The sequence below is a fragment of the Pseudophryne corroboree genome, chromosome 10 (assembly GCF_028390025.1).
Source record: "Pseudophryne corroboree isolate aPseCor3 chromosome 10, aPseCor3.hap2, whole genome shotgun sequence".
Lineage (NCBI taxonomy): Eukaryota > Metazoa > Chordata > Amphibia > Anura > Myobatrachidae > Pseudophryne > Pseudophryne corroboree.
This window is the reverse complement of record NC_086453.1, coordinates 106,829,478-106,856,112: the sequence shown is the minus strand read 5'-3', so window position 1 is coordinate 106,856,112 and position 26,635 is coordinate 106,829,478. Positions and strand designations below refer to the sequence as shown.

Below are 26,635 nucleotides of genomic sequence, written 5' to 3'. Positions count from 1 at the left end.
ATTCTCTACAGTAGTCGTTGATGTAATTATGGTTAAGTTGGAGAAGATAAGAATTTATACGCTTATTTTTCAGCTGTCAAGGTGCAAACACGGCTAATAGTATAGATTAAATGTGTACTAGACAAATAGTCCTTGACTGCATCATTTTCTGATCAAAACATCAGCTATGATCACACAGCAAATGGACACTTATGAATCTATTCTTGATTTAACCTCATTCTGTTCCGTGTTTCAGTAGATAAAGGCACCATAACTTGTGGGACATGTTGGATTGTGAAATGTTCAATGCTGAATTTAAACTACATTGTCATATTAGTGCTCTAGCATACATAATTTACCGTTCCAATCGTAGTCCACGTGGATCGTTAAGTATGAAAAAATTCAAAAAAAGAAAAAAAATGTGAAACATGTCGACCTTTAGACTTGTCAACCTAGCACATGTCGACCTAGAAACCCTGTCGACCTTCCATCCATGTCGACCCATAGTGGTCGACCTAAACATTGTCGACCTAGACACTGTCGATCTTCAGACCGGATCCCTGCCATTAGGGGCATACTTCTTTCCAGTGGATCAAGGTTCTTTGGCTACACAGGTATTAATGAGATGCCCAAAACGACCACTAGTCCCAAAAAATACAGTTTATTGAGAAAATGATTCACGTATACTTAGCTTGGACTGAGTGACCATAATTGTCATTCCATTTATACCAGAGAGCCCAGCCACGGCTTCAGTATCTGGAATCGGTCTTTCTGTAAGGGCACCATTTACAATCCAGTTCCTGAATGAGGCAGCGGTTTCTTGCAAATATCATTTTATATACCCTTAACTGGGTGTTGACCTCTGAACACACCGAATAAACATTTTCACAGGCCGAGAGACAACTGTACGAAGTTCAACATGTAACATATACATTAATACTAATAGACTGGAGGAGGCAGTGTTGCCTCAATTAGTGTAAGCAACAACATATTTTTACTATATGCAACTGGACTAACGACAAAATTAACCAATGTTGAACTATCCGCAACTCAAACACTTGTCTGTCTGGTCATGTCATCGATCTCTGCCCTTTCTTGCAAAACACACTTCTCTGTCAAAAACCCTTTTAAATCTGCTAGTAGTATATGAGCATTTTACCCTAAGCGTCCCATAAAAGACACTGTTTTGTATCCATATGACCAGAGGCAGAACTCTGGGAGGCAACGGAGTTAGCTGCCGCCGGGCTCCTGCTTTGAAGGGGGGAACCTCTCCTCCTGTTCTGTGTGTTCAGTGACATTAATCAATTAAGTTAATTGACAGCAGCCGGTATCTCTTGAGCAGCCGACTTCCCCACTAGTCACTACACCTTACAGATCACACCCTCTTTATTATAGATACACTGGAAGCAGACACCTTACTGATGACTCTATTTGCTCCTATAAAGGAAGCATGAGAATTCTAACTATACGAAGTTATTTCTCTGACAATTACAAGTAACTTCATATAGTTAGAATTCTCCTACTTCCTATGCAAGAGCAAATATCTCCATCAGTAAGGTGCATGCTTCCAGTGTAATAGGTTGTGGGTTCTAATCCTGGATATGACATTTGCAAATTAATTGTCAGAGCAATAATCAGCATTGTGAGTGACTGAGCAGATCTATGTAGGGTGTGGTTGGACCACTACATAGATCTGCCTAGTTGCAACAGTTTTGTAGTAGCTTCATATAGTTAGAATCTGCAGTCTTGCTATGCAGGAGCAAAAAATAAAAAATATTTTTTTTTACATACACACACACACACACACACACATATTTGTGTGTATGTGTGTGTGTATATGTGTATATATATATATATATATATATATATATATATATATATATTATATTATATGGCACCAACATTTTTCTTGCCTCCGGGCAACTGTGACAAACTTACGCCACTGCATATGACAATACTACAATACATGTCAAGATATTTTGCGAGATGTAATAAGGTCCAAGTTTTGAAAAAATAAATAAATGCAAGTTTAGCGCTAAACCCGCACTTTTTTTAAAAACTCGTTAATGTAATAAGATGCGGAAACATGCAAACTTGCATGTTTCCTGCAACTCTCAATACCAAAAAAAACATCCAGATGTTTTGCCATTGCACACATAAAACTTGGACAATCCTACCTAAAACATTACAAAAAAAAACCCCACAAAAATACAGACCTGCTTCTGTCTGGTGAATTTGACTAAAGCATGCACAGATCAGTGAGCATGCTTCTGTCTATGAAAGTTAAGAAAGTTAAATATGTAAACAAAAACATGGCGTTGGGTCCTCCCCCTTCCCAACAGCAGAACAAGCCTTGGGCTCTGTGAGCCAGTTCTGGTTAAAAAAATACAGGGGAAATAAATGAATGAGGTCCACCTGTATTTCGCTTACATCCTAGTGGATACTGGGGATCTGTACTTTATTACCATGGGGTATAGATCGGGTCCACTGGAGCCTGGCACTTTAAAACCTTAAGTGTGTGCTGGCTCCTCCCCTCTATGCCCCTCCTACCAGTTTAGAAAAATGTGCCCAAAGAGCCGAGTGCATTTCTCTGGAACTCCAGAGTTTCCTTTTATTTTTTTTATTTTAGTTTTATTATTTTCAGGTAGTACTGGTTGGCAACCAGTCTACCTGCTTCATGGGACTTAGAGGGGGGACCAAACCAACCTCCTGAGGGTTAATGGTTCGTAATCCCTGCTGACAGGACACTGAGATCCTGAGGTGCTGTTCACACACCGTTAGTTTATGGGCTCACGCCAGCAGCTAGCCACCATCCTCTAAACAGATGCCGAAGATCAATTGGTGCGGTGAGTGTTCACACCGGGGTCCCGGTTAGCGGGTCCCCGGTGCGGTTTTAGCGGCATGTCCAGGGTCAGCTGCGGTGCCTGCTGCAGACTGGACTGGCTCAGGACTCATGCCCCGCAGTGCTCACTGTGCATTAGGGCTTATGTGTACTGTTATGTATGTTAACCTAGCCAGTATAAAACTGCAGGGACCGCGTGCCATTGCAAGGGGCGGGACCAGAGGTGGGAAAGAGCCATTTCCTGCTGTGGATCATCAAGGCTGTATGCATTCTGCTCCTCCAGGGACCCATGCTGTTACAGACTGTACTGGTACCAGGGGGTCATAGCAGGGGAAGGGGAGCGCACCAGCGGTAGCGCCACTGCACTTTTGTCAGGTTGTACACATTTCACACTCTGCTGCTGTGTTTTATGTGCTGGTCTCCCTTCCTCAGTGTCACTCCAGGGGCTTTCTAGGGTCTGTGTGGTGGTGTTTTAGTGAGCTGCGCTGTATTACAGTGGTGTAAATATGTCTGTGGACATGGTTATGTGTGCTGCTTGTAATTCTACTCCATCAATGGGGTCCCTCATGTGTGAACAATGCTCCTTATCTCCTCAGGGACACAGTTCACAGGCACCTGACTGGTTATATAATTTTTAAAAGCATGATTCAGAATGTAAATTCAGAAATGGCTGCTGCTAAAAAGGAAAGAAGGGTTGAAACAGTCTATTGATTGTATGGCTAAAGCAGCAGATACCAGAAAGGCGTCTCAGACCCCTCTGTTGGTTTCACATAAACGCTCACTGCCACATGTGCTCCATTCTGATTCTGATCGGCCTGATGTGGATGATGATGATATAGATGAGGACAGCTCTCTGTACCCTGGGGTGGAGGCCTTCATTTATGCTGGTAGAGAGGTCTTCACATACCAGATCAGGACGCAGAACCAGATGAGGAGTTGTACTTTATTGTTAGACCAAAGACCTCAGTCACCTTTCTTGTGTCTAAAAAATGTAATTCTCTGGCCCGGGAGGCATGGTTAAACTCTGATAAGAAATGTAAAATTCCTCAGTGGTTTTTAGCTACTTTTCACCTCCCAGCTGAGGACAGGAAGGCCTGGGAAAAACTCCCGTCAGTCGATCCGCCTGTATCCAGACTGTCTAAGAAATTGGTACTGCCGGTGCCAGGGGCTATATCCCTAAAAGAGCCGGCTGACCTGTAAGTTTGAGACCACTCTCAAGGCAATATATATGGCAGCAGGCATAGCACAGCACCCCACAATTGTTTGTGGGTGGATTTCCAGGGCAGTAGTCAAGTGGTCTGATACTGTTATTGATGGGTTAGACTCTCTGCTCAGGGATGAGGTCATTACTCTACTGCAACACATACAGGATGCTGCTAATTTTATGAACAAGGCTATTAAGGAATTGTGTAAGATAAATGGCTGCACTACTGCTATGGCTGTTTCGGCACACAGAGCTCTGTGGTTACGTCAATGGTCAGTGGATGCTGATTCCAAAAAGGGTGCAGAAAATCTTCCCTTTACAGGTGATTCCTTGTTTGGGGATGAATTAAATAAATGGATCTCCCAGGCAACGGTGGGTAAGTCTACCTATCTGCCATCTGCTGCGCCGCCTGCTAGACGTTCTTACACAGGACCCTCCTTGCAGTCCTTTCGTGTGACAAGGTTCAGAGGCAGGGGCCGGAGAGCCTCCACCACTCCGATTGGATCTCATGGTAAGTCCCGTAAACATGCAACTGCTGCATCCCTGGACAAGACCACCGGATCCCCATGACAGTTGGCTCCAGCAACAAGGCGCCATTCAGGTAGGTGCTCGCCTTCAAAACTTTGCCCACGTGTGGGCGAAGTCCTGCTGGGATCCTTGGGTGAGGGACTTCATTTCCCAGGGATACCGGCTGGAATTTCAAGCACTTCCTCCTCACAGATTTTTCAAATCCGGCTTACCAGTTTTGCCTGCAGCAAAAGTTACCTTGCAAGAGGCCATTCAAAAACTTTTGCAGACAGGGGTGGTGGTTCCGGTACCTCCTCTGTTACACAACAGGGGTTTTTACTCCAGTCTTTTTGTCGTTCCAAAACCAGACTGTTCGGTGCAACCCATCTTAAACCTGGGGTCTCTAAACCCGTATTTGCGGGTGTTCAAATTCAAAATGGAATCCCTGCGGGCAGTGGTGTCCGGTCTGGAGGAGGGGGAATTCCTGGTATCTCTAGATGTCAAGGATGCTTACCTACACATTACCATGTGGCCCCCTCATCAGGGGAATGACCCCCTTTGTCTCCTAAGCTCTTAGCATTTGCACACATAGCTTTAAGAATTTTGTCTGTTCATCTGTTATTAGTAGCCATGTCCAGACAGTACAAAATAAATGACAAGTTTAAAGTTGAAATTACCTGTTTGGCGATGTTGTTCAGTGTATAGTTAAAAAAAAATAATAATAATAATACCAATCAGGAATCACACTCTGTCGTTTTACACCTCACTAAATGTAAAGATATAATACACCTGACCACAATGGCCAAATGATCAAAGGAGGTAAACAGACAGCATGAAATAATAAACTATGTTTCACTGAGCAACTTCCCCACACAGACAATGCCAATTACAAGGCAATCATTACATCAAAAAACATACATGAGTTTGCATAAGAGAGAACTGTAGTGAGCAGATTGGGAATGTCTTCATAGTTTAAAAAGACAGATAAAATTGGTACAGGTGAGAAATCGGATGTTTTTTGGTAAGCTGTAGACATAAATTTGAGTAGTTGCGGATGAAGTGGGAAGGTTTTGCAGCGTTCCTAACACAGATTTAATTAAGTTAATAGTGTCTGGGTTACTCAGACGGGAGTAGTTTGATGTGTAGTTGAATTGGACTCACATTTGTTTGAAAGCAGTCCTTCAGTGGTACAGATTGTGGATTGATGTCCTACTGTTTTCCTTCGGTTTAACGTCGGTGTAACGTCGAAATTATGTTTAAAATTGTAGTTATCCTTTGAATAATGTCCTTTGACGTAATGGCCACAAGCCTATCGGCCCAAGCCTCCTTAATGCTCTTTAAGTAATGAACCAAGCATGTGAATACACTGATTACACCCAACTCCAATGATCCCTCCCCTAGCAATGGCTAGTAATAAAACCGCTTAAAGAAAACAAGCTAACATACCAACCAACTGAGATTTGACAGTCATGCCCTCATTCCTATATTCAGGAGATAACATTCTCATTTATCAATAGCAACCCATCATGTGCATATGCAATCTAATATAAAATGCAGACGACTTATGCCTATAGCAATGCTATAATTCTTATCACCCAATTTGCTAATTAGTATTTCAGTGCAACCTTCACATGCATCAGGAAGTGACCTTATCTCCAAAAGCCCGGATTTCTCTATTATGGTGGCTACAAGTTCCTCACCTGGTAGAAGGCAACAATTTCAATAGCCACTCGTGGATTCTACTCACAACGGATGCCAGCCTCCGGGGTTGGGGGGCTGTGACCCTAGGGGCCCTGTTTCAGGGGATATGGCCAGTTCAGATATCGGTTCTGCCGATAAACATCCTGGAACTAAGGGCAATTTACAATGCTCTTCTGCAAGCTTCTCATCTCCTGAAGGATCAGGCGATCCAGGTTCAATCAGACAACGCCACGGTGATGCGAGAAGTGTCAATAATACTCGCTTGGGTGGAGGCCAACGCAATGGCCATCTCAGCCATATTCATTCCAGGAGTGGAATGGGGCCTACATCTCCAGGTATTTCAACAGTTAATTCACTGGTGGGGCTCTCCGCAGATAGATCTGATGACTTCTTGTCTCAACAAGAAGCTTTGTCGTTACTGTTCCAGGACGAGGGATCCGCAGGCTGCAGCAGTGGATGCGCCAACGAAGCCTTGGCCGTTCCAGTTTGTGTACCTGTTCCCTCCTCTACAGCTAATCCCCAAGGGTTCTAAAACGACTAAAAAGGGAAAGCGTTCAAGCAATTCTAATTGCTCCGGATTGACCTCGACGGCCGTGAAACTCGGACCTCCTAACTTTGGCTCGGGAGGATCCCTGGCCTTTGCCGCTCCAAAAGGATCTATCCAGACTTACTGTGGCTACGTTTGACGGCTTGGAAGTTGAGAGAGAGAGTCTAGCGAGGAAAGGTCTTCCCTCCCGGGTTATTTCCACCATGGACCAGGCCAGGAAGATGGTTACGTCAAAACATTATCATCGTATCTGGAAAAAGTATGTTTCCTGGTGTGAAAATAGAATGGTTTCTCCCGTGGAATTTATAGTTGTCGTTTTCTACTTTTCCTGCAAGCGGGAGTGGATATGGGCCTACATTTGGGCTCCATCAAAGTCCAGATTTCGTCGCTCTCTGTTTTTTTCCAGAAACAACTTGCTATGTTGCCGGAAGTACAAACTTTCCTAAAAGGAGTTCTTCATATGCAACCCCCACTTCGTAACTCCCACGGTTCTGTGGGATCTCAATGTTATTCTGTCTTTTCTTCAATCAGACTGGTTTGAACCCTTACATAGGATGGAGTTGAAATTTCTCACCTGTAATGTTATTAGCATTGGCATCTGCCAGACTTGTATCTGAATTAGGGTCTTATCCTGTAAGAGCCCTTATTTGATTTTTCATGCTGACAGGGCGTAACTCAGGACCCGGCCTCAGTGGTGTCAGCTTTTTCGCGTGAATCAACCAATTGTGGTTCCACTGTTGTCTGCTGCTTCTGTTGGTCCAGAGTCCTTGGATGTGGTGAGGGCTCTGAAGATTTATGTCAAAAGGACTGCTCGTCATCGGAAATCTGATTTGCTGTTTGTCCTTTTATGATGCCACCAAGATTGGTCGGCCGGCTTCTAAGCAATCTGTTGCTTGTTGGCTCAGGTTAACCATTCAACAAGCCTATACTTCGGCAGCTTTGCCTTTCCCGATGTCTATTCAGGCCCACTTGACTAGATCTGTGGGCTCTTCCTGGGCGGCTGCCCGGGGTGTCTCAGCCTTACAGTTGTGCCGAGCTGCTACTTGGTCTGGTTCGAACACTTTTTGTGAAATTCTATCGGTTCGACACCTTGGCCAAGGATGACCTTCAGTTTGGTCAGGGGGTATTACAGGGGTCTTAGCACTCTTACACCCGTTTGGGAGCTTTGGGACTTTCCCATGATTCTAAAGTACAGATCCCCAGTATCCACTAAGACGTAAGAGAAAATAGGAATTTAATACCTACTGGTTATTCCTTTTCTCGTAGTCCGTAGTGGATACTGGACGCCCGCCTCAGTGCTTCGATTCCTGCTTACCTGAGTAAGTGTTTGGTTGGCCCTCCGTTGCAGTCCCTTTATGTTGTTGGGATGGCTGTGCTATCCTGGTTAGGTTGGTGTTGCTATCCTCTGTTCTGGTTAGCGCCCTTCTTTCGGTTATGGTTGTGTGTTGGCTTAGTGCCTCACCGCTGTTATACTTCTTTTCTGCTCTTGTGGTATGTCCGTCTCCTTGGACACAGTTTCCTAGACTGAGTCTAGTAGGAGGGGCATAGAGGGGAGGAGCCAGCACACACACAAACACACACACTAAAGGTTTTTAAAGTGCCAGGCTCCAGTGGACCCGATCTATACCCATGGTCCTAAAGTACAGATCCCCAGTATCCACTACGGACTACGAGAAAAGGAATTACCTGTATGTATTAAATTCCTATTTTTAACAACCAGCATCAAGCTCTTGGACTAGTTCTGGTTCCAAAAATATGGGGAGAAAAGACATAGGGGTCTCCTTTATTTTTCAAACCCACACCGGGATCCACTAGTCAGGGTGGTAATGCTACAGTCAGAGGACATGTTTATGTTGATCCCAGCGGCGGTAGCATTCCCCCCACAACTAGTCAGCCCGGGCTGGCGGAGTGTGGAACCCTCTAGGGCAAACAAGGCCAGGGCTGCAGACTGGGGCTATCCCGGGCATCCCTTAGTGGTGGATGCCGAGTTGATAGCTTTTAAGTGTTAAAAATAGAAGGTCCACTTGCCCAGTAGAATCAATGCTAACCTATAAAAAAAAAAAAAAACATTCTCTCCTATTCCAGTATACATCAGTCCTCTTTATTCCAAAATAGGGATCCAAGGGGTTTACAAAACCAAAACAAACGGAAAACCCGAACCACTGGACTAAGAGATCGAAACCACAAGGTCAATATCAGTGACCCTTTTTGTTTACATAGGATTTAGTGTAGCGGTCCTCACTATTGAAGCTCCATACACTTCAATATGATGCTGTGATTGACAGTCTAGCCGCACACAGCCAATCAGCAGGCTATTGCTATGGTAGTGAATACTGATTGGCTGGCGGCTCCTACAATGACAGGAGTCACGCGGGTGCTAATCAGTTGTGCAGAGAATGTGTATGCGGACAAATATGCACATTAGTCCTGTGGGTTTTTTGATGTTGGTTTTTTTTTAACCCTTTGGATGCCTACTTTGGAATGAAGAAGGCTGATCTACACTGGAATAGCTGAGTTTTTTGGGAGGTTTTACATCTTATTATGGCTTCTACTGGACAAGTGGACCTGATGGGATACAGGGGATGTAGGTAAGTATGTGTGAGTGTGCATATATGCTTTGAGTAGTGCCAGATGCAGGGTGTTTGGGGCCTGAGGCAATGAAGATGTGGTGGCCCCCACTAATGACATTGCCGGCAAAATCCTGAACACCCCCACCCCCTTGCCAACACATACACACACGCGCACACAGACGCAGCAGTACTACCTCAACACAGCAGCAGAGAGAGTGCACCGTTGCACCAGACGCGGCCACACACTGTCAGAATCTCGTGGGAATTCACTGCACTATCCCGCACGACACTGTACGGATCTCCTCGGCGGCCGCTGTGAAGTAACAACTGAGCATCCATAGGTACACATCTATGCTTGGAACACCAGTGTGGGGTACCCAGAACTACCGCCCATGTTGCCCCTCCCTTAATCCTGCCCTGGCTTTAATAAACTTTTACTTTCACAGTGTGTACAGTCTTTATTTTAATATTTCTCTAACGTCTTAGGGCATACTGGGATGGTCTTAGTATAGATGGGGTCAATTTGAGCCTTGGCACTTCAAATTTATTCAGAGTGTGCTGGCTTCTCCCCTCTATGCTCCTCCTGCAGACTCAGTTTAGTTTCAGGCAGCACTGCTGGCACCAGTCTGCCTGCGTTGTGGGACTTGGGGTGGGGGGTGGGACCGGACCAACCTCCTGGGTTAATGGTCTGGTTCCCCGCTGACAGGACGTAGCTCCTGAGGTGTTGTTTCACTCGCCCCAGGGTGTGCGCGCACTCCAACAGAATGCCGCCACCCCTAAATGAGCTGAAGATGCTGGTGTGGTGAGTACAGGAATCTGGTCCCGGTTAGCGAGCCCCTGGTTCACATGGCGGCATAAGGGCGCTGCGGTGCCCGCTGCATATGCCCACACTGGCGCTGACACAGCAAAGGGGTTTTAACCCGTTTTCTGTAGTTTGGAGACTTGCCAGTATAATAAAGTACAGGGACCGCTCGCCATTAAGTGGGCGGGGCTTCCTGGAGAACGGGGCCAGCAGCTCAGAGGCGGCTTTTCCTGCTACATCACACTACAGGCTGCATGCAGAAAAGTGCTGCTCCTCAAAGGACCCTCTAAAGCACCTCACACTGGTACCAGGGGGTTTTGTAGACGGAGGGGAGCAATATATTGTCTGTTTAAAACTAGTTACCTTATGTAAGGCTCTAGTTTCTGCTCGGCAAAGCACTGCTTTAGCTGTTTGAGGCAGGAGTGTACTGGTTTTCTCCCTCTCTGTCTCACTCCATCCAGGCTGTTCACTGGGTTACTGTGTTTTCTCTTACATCCTAGAGAATACTGGGGTCCACATTAGTACCATGGGGTATAGACGGGTCCTCTAGGAGCCTTGGGCACTTTAAGAAATCAATAGTGTGCACTGGCTCCTCCCTCTATGCCCCTCCTACCAGATTGGAGGAGCCAGTCACGCTTAGGGAAGCTCCTGAAGCGTTTTCTACATTTATTTTTTCTGTTTGTTATTTTCAGACAGTGCTGTTTGGCAACAGCCTGTCTGCTTCATGGGACTTAGGGAGGGGGGGGGGGGGACACGGCCCAACCTCTCCAGGGTTAATAGTCCCGTTCCCCGCTGACAGGACGCTGAGCTCCCGAGGGAACCATTCGCAAGCCCCACCATGGCGAGCGTATGGTCCCGCAGCACGCTGGCACCCCTAACGGAGCCAGAAGTAAGAAGAGTGGTGAGTAGGTGGTCGGTGTCCCGGTTAGCGGGTCACCGGCTGAAATGTCGGCATAAGGGTGTGGAGCGCAGCGCTGACAGGCAGGCTGCGCTCCAGGGCTCAGGATTATATGCTGTGTGCGTGTGTTCCGCTGTGAGAGGCACGCTGAGCCACTGCTGACATTACCCACACTGGCAAAATAGCTAAGTTACAGGGGTTCTAACCCACTGTTAAGCACCATGCATACCTCAGCCAGTATAAAAAACCGGGAAGACCGCACGCCATTACGGGGTGGGGCTTCACTATAAGCGGACCCGGACGCTCACCAGCCATTTTCCCTCTGCAGCTCTACACAGACAGACTGGCAGGGAAGCACAGCCCCTCCACAAGGACTTCAACTTGTCTCAGCGGTACCAGGGGGTCATAGCAAAGGGGGGGAGCAGTATTAGAATACTGAGCTTTTATTAAGAGGGCATAGTTTGCGACCCAGCTAACCTTATAATTAGCTATAGGGGCGCTGTGTGGCTGGCTCCATCTTACTCTGTGTGTCTCCCAAGGGCACTCTGTGTGGGTTAACTGTGCTTTTAACCTATTCATCCTGTATGTATGTGTGTTCTTTTACATTTGACTATGTCAAAGTAGTGTGTTTCATGCACAGCAGAGTGCTTTTTTCACTCGGGGATTCCTACAGTGTACTCAGGATAGTACACATTCTCAGGCTAGTGGGTCCGAACCAGTATGGTTGGATTCATTAAAAGGGATCTCAAATATTTCACATAAATTATCCCAAAATGAGAAGGAGACGCAATACGCAAGACAATCTGTGGATGACCTGATGAATAGAGATTCAGTGGCCATTCCAGCGTCTCAGACCTCTGCCATTTGTCCACAAAAGCATACACTGGCCCAATTCATGCAGAGTGATACTGATGATGTATCAGACGTTGAGGAGGGTGAGGTGGACTCGGGAGGGGGGGATGCAGCTTTGTCAAAGGTAATACAGGCCCTGATAGAGGCTATTAGAAATGTCCTGCACATTCCTGACAAAGCAGCAGAGGACGATGAGGAATCTTATTTTAATGTAAAAAAGAAATCCTCTGCTACTTTCCCGGCATTTAAGGAATTAAATTCCTTATTCGAAGAAACTTCGTCTAATCCTGACAAGAAGTTTCAGATCCCTAAAAGGTTACTCACATCTTTCCCTTTTTCTCAGGACGATAGAAAAAAATGGGAAAACCCGATTGTTGACGCATCGGTATCTAGATTATCACGCTGAACCGGGTAATTATAGACCAGTTAGTCTTACATCCTATAGTGGGGAAAGTATTGGAAGGTATTCTAAGGGACAGTATTCAAAAGTTCCTTGAAGCCAATAAGGTCATTAAAAGGAACCAACATGGATTTGTGAAGGACAGATCATGTCAAACCAGCTTACTTGGCTTTTATGAAACAGTAAGTGCAAACCTTGATCAGGGTAAGAAGGTGGATGTAATCTTTTTAGACTTTGCCAAAGCTTTCAACACAGTACCACACATGCGACTTGCCTATAAGCTACAAGAAATTGTGTAAGGTTATAAATACGGAGTGGGATGCTGAGTCTCTTCAGAACGACTTAATTAAACTGGAAGCATGGGCAGCAAAATTGAGAATGAGATTCAACACAGACAAGTGTAAGGTAATGCGCTGTGGTGGCAAGACCAAAAATAACACCTACATACTAAATGGGGTAATATTAGGGGTTTCTAAACACTTAGGGGTTCACATAGATAAATTAAGCAGCAGTACCCAAAGTGCAGCAAAGAAGGCTAATAAGATATTAGCATGCATAAAACGAGGAATTGATGCAAGGGACGAGAGTATTATACTCCCATTATATAAATCACTAGTGAGGCCACATCTTGAATACTGTGTGCAATTTTGGGCACCATATTACAAAAAGAATATTCTGGAGCTAGAAAAGGTTCAGAGGCGGGCGACCAAACTAATAAAGGGCATGGAGACGCTGGAATACGAGGAAAGGCTTGCAAGGCTTGGCATGTTTACATTGGAAGAGGAGACTAAGAGGGGACATGATCAACATATACAAATATATAAGGGGTCAATACACAGAGCTTGCGAGGGACCTGTTTTCAATAAGATCAGCACAGAAGACACATGGTCAATCGCTTAGGTTAGAGGAGAGGAGTTTCCGCACATTGAGGCGAAAAGTTTTTTTTCACAGTAAGGACAATACGTGTTTGGAAATCCCTGCCTGAGAGAGTAGTAACGGCGGACTCTGTCAACACCTTTAAGAATGGGTTACCTAAATTCCTATTGGATAAAGATATTCAGGGTTATGGTGCGTAGTCACGCATTATACTGTAGTTAATATGGCTAGTCCTAACATAAAAATAACTAACTAGTCCTAAAATAAAACTGCATAGGAGACCACAAATAGGTTGAACTCGATGGACAATTGTCTTTTTTCAACTTTAGTTACTATGTTACGTAAGATAGTTTTACCGGTCCCGGGGGCAGCCTACTTAAAAGATGTGGCAGAACGCAAGATTGATACCACTCTCAAATCTCTGTACACAACTGCAGGGGTGGCCCAGAGACCCACTATTGCTTGTGCTTTGATCACTAGGGTCATTGCAAAATGGTCAGGTAACTTAATTGAGGGGTTAGATTCCTTACCAAGAGGTGAGATGATTTTACTCCTGCAATACATACAGGACTCTGCAAATTTTATGGTGGAAGCCATAAAAGAAATTGGGTTGCTCAATGCACACTCCACGGCCATGGCAGGTGCCTATGGCTACGTCAGTGGAAGGCGGTTGCGGATTCCAGAATGGGTGTGGAAAGCCTACCTTTCACAGGCGATGCCCTGTTTGGTGATGAACTGGATACGTGGATATCTAAGGTTACGGCGGGTATGTCTACATATCTTCCGCAGCCCCACCAGCTAGGAAGACCTACTCTGCTTCGACTCTGCAGTCCGTTCGGACAGCAAAATTCAAACATAAAGTTAAGGGTTCTTCTACATGCAATAGAGGTCAACCCAGAAAACAAGCAACTGCAAGTTCACAGAAACAGAACTCCGGTTCTGCTTCCTTAAAGCCTTCAGCATGATGGTGAACCTCTCTGCCTGGGAGACAGGCAGGTGGGATCCTGATTAAGAGATTTCAATCACATATGATTAAGAGGTTTCGGTCCACACCGGGACCTTTCTCAAGATGTACAGCAACAAAACATCCATACAGCAGTGCAGCATAGGTCAAAACAGGTAGGGAAACTGGAGCTCCAGTTTCCCTACCTGTTTTGACCTATGCTGCACTGCTGTATGGATGTTTTGTTGCTGTACATCTTGAGAGGTCCTGGTGTGGACCGAAACGTTGGACATTTCCTGGAAAACTGATTTTTTTTTGGAAATCCAATTTGGAGAGTGCTGTCTTTTCCACATAGTGGAGATACTGTATGTTTTATATATATATATATATATATATATATATATATTATATTATATTATAATATATATATATATGTCATCGCCCAGGGGTACAGGCCGGAGTTTCAGGATTCACAGATTCTTCAAATCAGGCTTACCAGCTTCTCAAGCGGCAAGTATAATTTTACAGGATGCAATTCAAAAACTGGTACTCAGGTCATTGTTCCAGTTCCACCTCAGCTGCAGAACAAAGGTTATTATCCAACCTGTTTGTGGTACCAAAGCCGGACGGTTCGGTGAGACCTATTTTAAACCTGAAGTCATTGAACCCGTATTTACGGGTGTTCAAATTCAAGATGGACTCTCTGAGAGCGGTGATCTCAGATCTGGAAGAAGGGGAGTTCTTGGTGTCTCTGGGTATCAAAGATGTGTACCTTCATTTCCCATCTGGCCACCTCATCAGGTTTATTTAAGGTTTGCATTACAGGACTGTCACTACCAGTTCCAGGCCCTGCTATTTGGCCTCTCCACAGCACTGAAGATGTTCACCAAGGTAATAGCAGAGGAGATGTTTCTCCTCCGCAAACAGGAACATAATTCCGTACCTGGATGACCTGCTGATCAAGGCACCATCCAGGGAGAAGTTGTTGGACAACATTGCCCTCTCAATGCGACTACTCTGGCATCACGGGTGGATTCTGAACCTACCAAAATCTCACCTGGAACCAACGCGGAGGCTTCCGTTCTTGGGGATGATACTGGATACGGAGGCACAGAAGGCATTCCTTCCATTGAAAAAGGCATTGGTAATCCAGTTGATGGTGTGGGATGTCTTGAAACCAGCCCGGATATCGTTGCATCTCTGCATTCGCCTTTTGGGGAAGATGGTAGCCGCCTACGAGGTGCTACAATACGCATGCTTTCACGCAAGGCCCTTTCAGCTTGATCTATTGGACAAATGGTCCGGATTGCATCTCCACATGCACCAGAGGATACGTCTGTCGCCAAAAGCCAGGATTTCTCTTTTATGGTGGCTTCAGACTTCTCACCTTTCCGAGCTATGAAGGTTCGGGATTCAAAATTGGATTCTGCTAACCACCGACGCAAGCCTCAGAGGTTGGGGAGCAGTCATCCAGGGGGAACAGTTCCAAGGAAAATGGTCAAGTCCGGAAACCATTCTTCCAATCAACATTCTGGAACTAAGGGCCATATACAACACCCTTCTACAGGCATCACATCATCTTCAAGATCGAGCCATTCAAGTTCAGTCAGAAAATGTGACGGCAGTAACGTACATAAACCGACAAAGCGGAATGAAGAGCAGAGCAGCAATGTCAGAGGTGACAAGAATTCTCCTCTGGGCAGAAAGACATGCAGTGGCGTTGTTGGCAGTCTTCATTCCGGGAGTAGACAACTGGGAAGCAGACTTCCTCAGCAGACACAATCTCCACCTAGGAGAGTGGGGCCTACACCCGGAGGTGTTTGGGTGCTTGACACGTCGGTGGGGCATTCCACAGATCGACTTGATGGCCTCTCGTCTAAACAAGAAGCTCCAGCGGTATTGTTCCAGGTCGAGGGACCCACAAGCAGTGGCGGTGGACGTTCTGGCATCCCCATGGGTCTACCAGATGGTGTATGTGTTTCCGCCACTTCCATTGATCCCAAAGGTTCTCAAAAGAATAAAAAGGGAAAAGGATCAAGCAATTCTCATTGCTCAGAACTGGCCAAGAAGGGCTTGGTATGCGGATCTACTGGACGTGCTACTGGAGGATCCGTGGCCTCTACCTCTTCGAGAGGATCTCCTGCAACAGGGGCCGTTCGTCTATCAAGACTTACGACAGCTACGTTTGACGGCATGGAAGTTCAATGTCAAATTCTAGCCCGGAAAGGAATCCCGGATAAGGTTATTCCGACTTTGATCCAAACCAGAAGAGGGGTAACGTCTAAGCATTACCACCGTATTTGGAAAAAATACGTCTCTTGGTGTGAGAACAGGAAATTTCATGCGGTGGAATTTCAACTGGGATGTTTTCTGCAGTCAGGTGTGGATGTGGGCCTACACCTGGGCTCCATAAAAGTCCAGATTTCGGTCTTATCCATTTTCTTCCAGATACAATTGGCTGCCCTTCCGGAGGTTCAGACGTTCTTGAAGGGTGTTCTACACATCCAACCGCCTTTTATGCCTCCCACGGCACCTTGGGATCGCAACGTGGTGTTGCAGTTCCTCCAATCAGAATGGTTTGAGACCTTTACAGGAGGTGGACGGAAAGTTTCTTACATGGAAGACCGTCAAACTGTTGGCCCTGGCTTCAGCCAGGCGAGTGTCTGAATTGGGGGCATTGTCCCACAAGAGCCCCTGTTTGATTTTTCAGGAGGATAGAGTTGAACTCAGAACTCGTCAGCAATTTCTTCCAAAGGTGGTGTCTGCGTTTCATATCAACCAACCTATTGTGGTTCCGGTGGTTACCGACACCTCTTCTACCTCAAAGTCCCTGGATGTTGTGAGGGCTTTGAAGATTTATGTGAAGCGGACAGCTCGTCACAGAAAGTTGGACTTGCTGCTTGTTCTCTATGATCTCAATAAAATTGGGTGTCCTGCTTCAAAGCAGTCTATTGCTCGGCGGCAAGTTTGCCGGTTCCAAAATCTGTACAGGCCCACTCTACTAGGTCAGTGGGTTCTTCCTGGGTGCTGCCCGAGGTGTCTCTGCTTTACAGCTCTGGCGAGCAGCTACTTGGTTGGGTTCAAACACGTTTGCTCAGTTCTACAAGTTCGATACTTTGGCCGCTGAGGACCTTCAATTTGGTTGATCAGTTCTGCAGGAACCTCAGCACTCTCCCACCCAGTTTGGGAGCTTTGGTACATCCCCATGGTACTAATGTGGACCCCAGTATCCTCTAGGATGTAAGAGAAAATAGGATTTTAATTACATACCGGTAAATCCTTTTCTCATAGTCCGTAGAGGATACTGGGCGGCCGCCCAGTGCTTCGTGTTTCCTGTACTGTTACTTGGTTAAGTATTGTTGTTGGTTCAGCTGTTGCTGTTCCTGTTCAAGTTGGGTTAGCATGGCTTTCCTCTTGGTTTGTGTGCTGGTTCGAATCTCACCACTGTCCTTTAAATCCTTCTCTCAGAGTATGTCTGTCTCTTCGGGCACAGTTTCTAGACTGAGTCTGGTAAGAGGGGCATAGAGGGAGGAGCCTGCGCACACTATTAATTTTTTAAAGTACCGAAGGCTCCTAGTGGACCCATCTATACCCCATGGTACTAATGTGGACCCAGTATCCTCTATGGACTGCGACAGAGGTTCTCAAACTCAGTCCTCGGGGGCACACACAGTGCATGTTTTGCAGGTAACCCAGCAGGTGCACAGGTGTATTAATTACTCACTGACACATTTTAAAAGGTCCACAGGTGGAGCTAATTATTTCACTTGCGATTCTGTGAGGAGACCTGTAAAACATGCACTGTGTGTGCCCCCGAGGACCGAGTTTGAGAACCTCTGGACTACGAGAAAAGTATTTACTGGTAGGTAATTTAAAATCCTATTTTTGTTCATTTAGTGAGTGATACAGAAATTCCTACTGAAGCTGCTGATTTAATTTTATCCCTTATATAATTATATAGCATTCGCTACTAGTATACAGTAGTCTTTTACTTACTGTATCTCCATTAAAACTTTTGATTTATTGCGGGAGGATTAAGGTCTGTGGGGGACCCTGGGCAACAAACTTGTCGGGCCCCTGGAGCTACAGTTTCCCTACCTATATTGACCGGGTGTAGTACTGGTGACCGGCGGTCTCCTTACCGACGCCGGGATCCCGGCGGGGAGGGGCGAGTGCAGAAAGCCCCCTGCGGTCGCCACGGGTTCTATTCCCACTCTATGGGTGTCGTGGACACCCATGAGTAGAAAAAGTCCCTGTTGGTCGGCATGCCGACCATCGGGATAGTGAGCCGTCGGGCTCACGGAGGAGGTCATGTGACTGTCGGTCAGCTGACCGGCGGTCACATGAATACCACCCATTTTGACCTATGCTGCACTGCTGTATGGATGTTTTGTTGCTGTACATCTTGAGAAAGGTCCCGGTGTGGACCGAAACGTTGGACATTTCCTGGAAAACTGTGAGATAGACTTTACAATAAATATTCACACTTTGATTTTTTTTTTTTTTAAATCCAATTTGGAGAGTGCTGTCTTTTATGTCTTTTCCACATAGTGGAGATACTGTATATGATTGATATATAATATATATATATATATATATATATATATATATATATACATACATACATACATACATACATACATACATACATACATACATACACACACAGGTTGAGTCTCCCTTATCCAAAATGCTTGGGACCAGAGGTATTTTGGATATGGGATTTTTCCGTATTTTGGAATAATTGCATACCATAATGAGATATCATGGTGATGGAAGCTAAATCTAAGCACAGAATACATTTATGTTACATATACACCTTATACACACAGCCTGAAGGTAATTTTAGCCAATATTTTGTATAACTTTGTGCATTAAACAAAGTGTGTGTACATTCACACAATTCATTTATGTTTCATATACACCTTATACACACAGCCTGAAGGTCATTTAATACAATATTTTTAATAACTTTGTGTATTAAACAAAGTTTGTGTACATTGAGCCATCAAAAAACAAAGGTTTCACTATCTCACTCTCACTCAGAAAAGTCTGTATTTCGGAATATTCCGTATTTCGGAATATTTGGATATGGGATACTCAACCTGTGTGTGTATATGTATGTATGTGTATATATATATATATATATATATATATATATATATATATATATATATATATATATATATATATATATATATAATTTATTTATTTATATATTAAAAAAATAAAAAAGATTATTACAAGACAATAAGTAAAAATGAAAAATTCCAGCTTATCTTAATATGGAGAGTCACATGAGGCTCTCTATATTAAGATAAACTGGAATTTCTAATTTCTCTAACGTCCTAGTGGATGCTGGGGACTCCGTAAGGACCATGGGGAATAGACGGGCTCCGCAGGAGACTGGGCACTCTAAAGAAAGATTCAGTACTATCTGGTGTGCACTGGCTCCTCCCTCTATGCCCCTCCTCCAGACTTCAATTAGAATCTGTGCCCGGCCAGAGCTGAGTGCTCCTAGTGGGCTCTCCTGAGCTTGCTAGAAAATAAAGTGTTTTGTCAGGTTTTTTATTTTCAGAGAGCTTCTGCTGGCAACAGACTCTCTGCTACGTGGGACTGAGGGGAGAGAAGCAAAGCTACTCACTGCAGCTAAGTTGCGCTTCTTAGGCTACTGGACACCATTAGCTCCAGAGGGATCGAACACAGGTACCTAACCTTGATCGTCCGTTCCCGGAGCCGCGCCGCCGTCCCCCTCGAAGAGCCAGAAGTACAGAAGCAGCAGAAGCAAGAAGACATCGAAATCGGCGGCAGAAGACGCCTGTCTTCACTTAAGGTAGCGCACAGCACTGCAGCTGTGCGCCATTGCTCCCGCAGCACACCCACACACTCCGATCACTGTAGGGTGCAGGGCGCAGGGGGGGGCGCCCTGGGCAGCAATCAAGATACCTGATGGCAAAAGTATACATATATACAGTCAGGCACTGTATATATGTGCGAGCCCCCGCCATTTTTACACATGAGAAGCTGGACAGAAGCCCGCCGCTGAGGGGGCGGGGCCTTCTTCCTCAGCACACTAGCGCCATTTTCTCTTCACAGCTCCGCTGGAAGGACGCTCCCCAAGCTTTCCCCTGCAGTATACAGGTGCAATAGAGGGTTAAAAAAGAGAGGGGGGGCACATAAATTTAGGCGCAGAGATATATATATATATATATATATATATATATATATATATATATATATATATAAAAACAGCAGCTACTGGGTAAACACTAAGGTACAGTGTAATCCCTGGGTTATATAGCGCTGGGGTGTGTGCTGGCATACTCTCTCTCTGTCTCCCCAAAAGCCTTTGTGGGGTCCTGTCCTCAGTCAGAGCGTTCCCTGTATGTGTGCGGTGTGTCGGTACGCCTGTGTCGACATTTTTGATGAGGAAGGATACGTGGAGGCAGAACAAGTGCAAATAGATGTAGTGTCGCCCCCGACGGGGCCGACACCTGATTGGATGGATATGTGGAAGGTGTTAAATGATAATGTAAGCTCCTTACATAACAGATTGGATAAAGCTGTAGCCTTGGGACAGTCGGGGTCTCAACCCATGCCTGCTCCCACAGCGCAGAGGCCGTCAGGGTCTCAAAAGCGCCCAATATCCCAGTTAGTTGACACAGACGTCGACACGGTATCTGATTCCAGTGTCGATGACGATGATGCAAAGTTGCAGCCTAAAATGACAAAAGCCATCCGCTACATGATTGTGGCAATGAAGGATGTGTTACACATTTCTGAGGAAAATCCTGTCCCTGACAAGAGGATTTATATGTATGGGGAGAAAAAGCAAGAAGTGGCTTTTCCCCCGTCACATGAATTGAATGAATTATGTGAAAAATCGTGGGATTCCCCTGATAGGAAGGTAGTAATTTCCAAGAGATTGCTGATGGCGTATCCTTTCCCGCCAACGGACAGGTTACGCTGGGAATCCTCCCCCAGGGTAGACAAGGCGTTGACACGCTTATCTAAGAAGGTGGCCCTGCCGTCTCAGGATACGACCGCCCTAAAGGATCCTGCGGATAGAAAGCAGGAAGCTATCCTGAAGTCTGTTTACACACATTCTGGTACGCTGCTGAGGCCAGCAATTGCTTCGGCCTGGATGTGTAGTGCGGTAGCAGCATGGACGGATACTCTGTCTGAGGAGTTAGATACCCTGGACAGGGACTCTGTTCTAATGACCCTGGCACATATCAAGGACGCGGTCCTATATATGCGGGATGCCCAGAGGGACATTTGCCTGCTGGGCTCTAGAGTAAACGCAATGTCCATTTCTGCCAGAAGGGTCTTATGGACTCTGCAATGGACAGGGGATATCGACTCTAAAAAACACATGGAGGTTTTACCTTATAAGGGTGAGGAATTGTTTGGGGACGGTCTCTCAGACCTAGTTTCCACAGCTACGGCTGGGAAGTCAAACTTCTTGCCTTATGTCCCGCCACAGCCTAAGAAAGCACCGTATTACCAAATGCAGTCCTTTCGTTCGCAAAAGAGCAAGAAAGTCAGAGGTGCATCCTTTCTTGCCAGAGGCAGGGGTAGAGGAAAGAGGCTGCACCACGCAGCTAGTTCCCAGGAACAAAAGTCCTCCCCGGCTTCCACTAAATCCACCGCATGACGCTGGGGCTCCACAGGCGGAGCCAGGAGCCGTGGGGGCGCGTCTCCGACATTTCAGCCACCAGTGGGTTCGCTCACGGGTGGATCCTTGGGCTATACAAGTTGTGTCTCAGGGATACAAACTGGAATTCGAGGTGACGCCCCCTCACAGTTACCTAAAATCGGCCTTGCCAGCTTCCCCCATGGAAAGGGAGGTAGTGCTGGCAGCAATTCACAAGTTATACCTCCAGCAGGTGGTTGTAAAGGTTCTTCTCCTTCAACAGGGAAGGGGTTACTATTCCACTTTGTTTGTAGTACCGAAACCGGACGGTTCGGTCAGACCCATCTTGAATTTAAAATCCCTGAACAATTATCTGAAGAAATTCAAGTTCAAAATGGAATCGCTCAGAGCGGTCATTGCAAGCCTGGAAGAGGGGGATTTTATGGTGTCTCTGGACATCAAGGATGCTTACTTGCATGTCCCCATTTATCCACCTCATCAGGAGTACCTCAGATTTGTGGTACAGGACTGTCATTACCAATTCCAGACGCCGTTTGGGCTCTCCATGGCACCGAGAATATTTACCAAGGTAATGGCGGAAATGATGGTGCTCCTGAGAAAGCAAGGAGTCACAATTATCCCATACTTGGACGATCTCCTCATAAAGGTGAGGTCCATTGAGCAGTTGCTGATCAGCGTAGCACACTCTCAGGAAGTGTTGCAACAGCACGGCTGGATTCTGAATATCCCAAAATCGCAGCTGATTCCTACGACGCGTCTGCCCTTTCTGGGCATGATTCTGGACACAGACCAGAAGAAGGTGTTTCTCCCGGCGGAGAAGGCTCAGGAGCTCGTGACTCTAGTCAGAGACCTCTTAAAACCGAAACAGGTGTCTGTGCATCACTGCACGCGAGTCCTGGGAAAGATGGTGGCATCATACGAAGCCATTCCCTTCGGCAGGTTCCATGCGAGGATCTTTCAGTGGGATCTGTTGGACAAGTGGTCCGGATCGCATCTTCAGATGCATCGGCTGATCACCCTGTCCCCCAGGGCCAGGGTGTCTCTTCTGTGATGGCTGCAGAGTGCTCACCTTCTCGAGGGCCGCAGGTTCGGCATACAGGACTGGGTCCTGGTGACCACGGATGCGAGCCTCCGAGGATGGGGGGCAGTCACTCAGGGAAGAAACTTCCAAGGGTTGTGGTCAAGTCAGGAGGCATGTCTGCACATAAATATCCTGGAACTAAGGGCCATATACAACGCCCTGAGTCAAGCGGAGCCTCTGCTTCGCAACCAACCGGTGCTGATTCAGTCAGACAACATCACTGCAGTGGCTCAAGTAAACCGCCAGGGCGGCACAAGAAGCAGAGTGGCGATGGCGGAAGCCACCAGGATTCTTCGTTGGGCGGAGAATCATGTGCAAGCACTGTCAGCAGTGTTCATTCCGGGAGTGGACAACTGGGAAGCAGACTTCCTCAGCAGGCACGACCTCCACCCGGGAGAGTGGGGACTTCATCAAGAAGTCTTCATGCAGATTGCAAGTCGGTGGGAACTGCCACAGGTGGACATGATGGCGTCCCACCTCAACAAAAAGCTAAAAAGGTATTGCGCCAGGTCAAGGGACCCTCAGGCGATAGCTGTGGACGCACTGGTAACACCGTGGGTGTTCCAGTCGGTCTATGTGTTTCCTCCTCTTCCTCTCATACCCAAGGTACTGAGAATCGTAAGGAAAAGAAGAGTGAAAACAATACTCATTGTTCCGAACTGGCCAAGAAGGACTTGGTACCCGGAACTGCAAGAAGAGGAATTCCAGCTGGGTCGATTCCTGCACTTCCTACAGTCAGGTGTGACCATGGGCCTAAAATTAGGGCCCATAAAGGTCCAGATTTCGGCCCTATCCATCTTCTGTCAAAAAGAACTGGCTTCACTGCCTGAGGTTCAGACGTTTGTTAAGGGAGTGCTGCATATTCAGCCCCCTTTTGTGCCACCGGTGGCACCTTGGGATCTTAACGTGGTGTTGGATTTCCTGAAATCCCACTGGTTTGAGCCACTTAAGACCGTGGAACTAAAGTATCTCACGTGGAAAGTGGTCATGCTGTTGGCTTTAGCTAGGCGTGTGTCAGAATTGGCGGCTTTATCATGTAAAAGCCCCTATCTGGTTTTCCATATGGACAGGGCAGAATTGCGGACTCGTCCGCAGTTTCTGCCAAAGGTGGTGTCATCTTTTCATTTGAACCAACCTATTGTGGTGCCTGCGCCTACTCGTGACTTGGAGGACTCCAAGTTGCTGGACGTAGTCCGGGCTTTAAAGATTTATGTAACCAGAACGGCTGGAGTCAGGAAGACTGACTCGCTGTTTATCCTGTATGCATCCAACAAGCTGGGTGCTCCTGCTTCAAAGCAAACTATTGCTCGCTGGATCTGTAACACGATTCAGCAGGCTCATTCTGCGGCGGGATTGCCGCAGCCGAAATCAGTGAAAGCCCATTCCACAAGGTAAAAGTGGGCTCTTCTTGGGCGGCTGCCCGAGGGGTCTCGGCATTACAGCTTTGCCGAGCTGCTACTTGGTCGGGTTCAAACACTTTTGCAAAATTCTACAGGTTTGATACCCTGGCTGAGGAGGACCTTGCGTTTGCCCATTCGGTGCTGCAGAGTCATCCGCACTCTCCCGCCCGTTTGGGAGCTTTGGTATAATCCCCATGGTCCTTACGGAGTCCCCAGCATCCACTAGGACGTTAGAGAAAATAATAAGAATTTACTCACCGGTAATTCTATTTCTCGTAGTCCGTAGTGTATGCTGGGCGCCCGTCCCAAGTGCGGACTTTCTGCAATACGTGTATATAGTTATTGCTTAACAAAGGGTTATGGTTATGTAGCATCGGTTGAGTGATGCTCAGTTGTTGTTCATACTGTTAACTGGGTAAGTTTATCACAAGTTGTACAGTGTGATTGGTGTGGCTGGTATGAGTCTTACCCTGGATTCCAAAATCCTTTCCTTGTAATGTCGGCTCTTCCAGGCACAGTTTACTTAACTGAGGTCTGGAGGAGGGGCATAGAGGGAGGAGCCAGTGCACACCAGATAGTACTGAATCTTTCTTTAGAGTGCCCAGTCTCCTGCGGAGCCCGTCTATTCCCCATGGTCCTTACGGAGTCCCCAGCATCCACTACGGACTACGAGAAATAGAATTACCGGTGAGTAAATTCTTATTTTTTTTTACCTAAATCTATGTTTTTAGCTTCTCATTTTTACCTATTGTCTTGTAATAATCTTTTTTTTTTTTTTTTTTTTTTGGGGGGGGGTTTAGAATCTTCACAGTGTATGGTTTTATAGTCCTTTTTATTACTATACAGGTTGAGTATCCCATATCCAAATATTCCAAGATACAGAATATTCCGAAATACGGATTTTTTGAGTGAGATAGTGGCACCTTTGTTTTCTGATGGCTCAATGTGCACAAACTTTGTTTAATACACCCAGTTATTAAAAATATTGTATTAAGTGACCTTCAGGCTATGTGTATAAGGTGTATATGAAACATAAATGAATTGTGTGAATCTACACACACTTGTTTAATCACAAATTTATTAAAAATATTGGCTAAAATGACCTTCAGGCTGTGTGTTTAAGGTGTATATGAAACATAAATGCATTCTGTGCTTAGACTTAGGTCCCATCACCATGATCTCTCATTATGGCATGCAATTATTCCAAAATACGGAAAAATCCGATATCCAAAATACTTCTGGTCCCAAGCATTTTGGATATGGGATACTCAACCTGTATTTGTATAAATAAACCCACTTTTTATTCTCAATTTATCCCAGCACTACATATCTCTTATTTATGACACTCCTTATTATTTATTAGGACACCGTAGGTCGCGTTTACCCCTATCCCCCCCATTTGTGTGTGTGTGTATGTATTTATGTGTGTGTATATATGTGTGTATGTGTGTATGTGTGTGTATATGTATATATGTATATGTATATATATATATATATATATATATATATATATATATATATATATATATATATTTATATTGGTTGGGGAATGCTTATCGGCGCTTGACTGCGATACCAATTTATACTAGAATGTAGTCCAGGTTGGTTTACAAATAAAAAGTCTCCTTTTTTCTAGACACTCCCTTAGTATTACTTGGGCGTCAGCTACACCTTAAAGAAAGAAGCATTGGTAAGGTGCTTCATGTACAATGTAAATGGAGAAAGGAATAAGGTGATTTTAAAGCGACCTGTGGTGTCTGATATTAATAGGAGATCCAGTATTTAAAAGAAAATGTTTTTTATTTACTATATCTAATAAGCACCAATTAAACAGAAATAAAAAATGGCTCTAGTATAAAAGAGCCCAATATATTGTTAGAATTGTGTATAAGACATAAGTTAGTATAAAATAGTAATACAAACTTAAAAATTAGACAAGAGAAAAATACGTCCTAAAATTATAAAATTGGACATAAGATCAGCATAAAAAGTATAAAAATAGGATTCTTAGCTTTTTGAGAGGGTATATATCGTAGCACCCAACGCGTTTCGTCCTATCTGGACTTCATCAAGGGGTGGCAAACAACTGGGACAGTTCAGCTATATATACCTGTATTGACAAGGAAGTGATAGCTGCATCACTTCCTGTCAATTAACAGGTGTCAGATTTCAAGAATTGATTTGGATAATAAAACCATAAAGAATTACTCCTAAAAGCATAATATCACCAGGCTTAGTAAAACCGCTATTTCAATAACTTAGTTTATACATTTAAAGTTCTTAAAACGTCGTTTGCTTTCAGAGTCCCGGACTTCCGGTCCGGATCGCGGGTGACGTCACGTCCGCCCCGCTTCCGGTATCCGGCAAACTTCACTG

At 45.5% G+C, this 26,635-nt stretch overlaps 1 protein-coding gene across 4 annotated transcripts in view; it reads left to right on the top strand.

The window, feature by feature from the left end:
- LOC134966166 (zinc finger protein 436-like) overlaps window positions 1–26,635 on the top strand; it is a 125,348-nt gene that overhangs the window by 40,741 nt on the left and 57,972 nt on the right. The window lies entirely within an intron of this gene.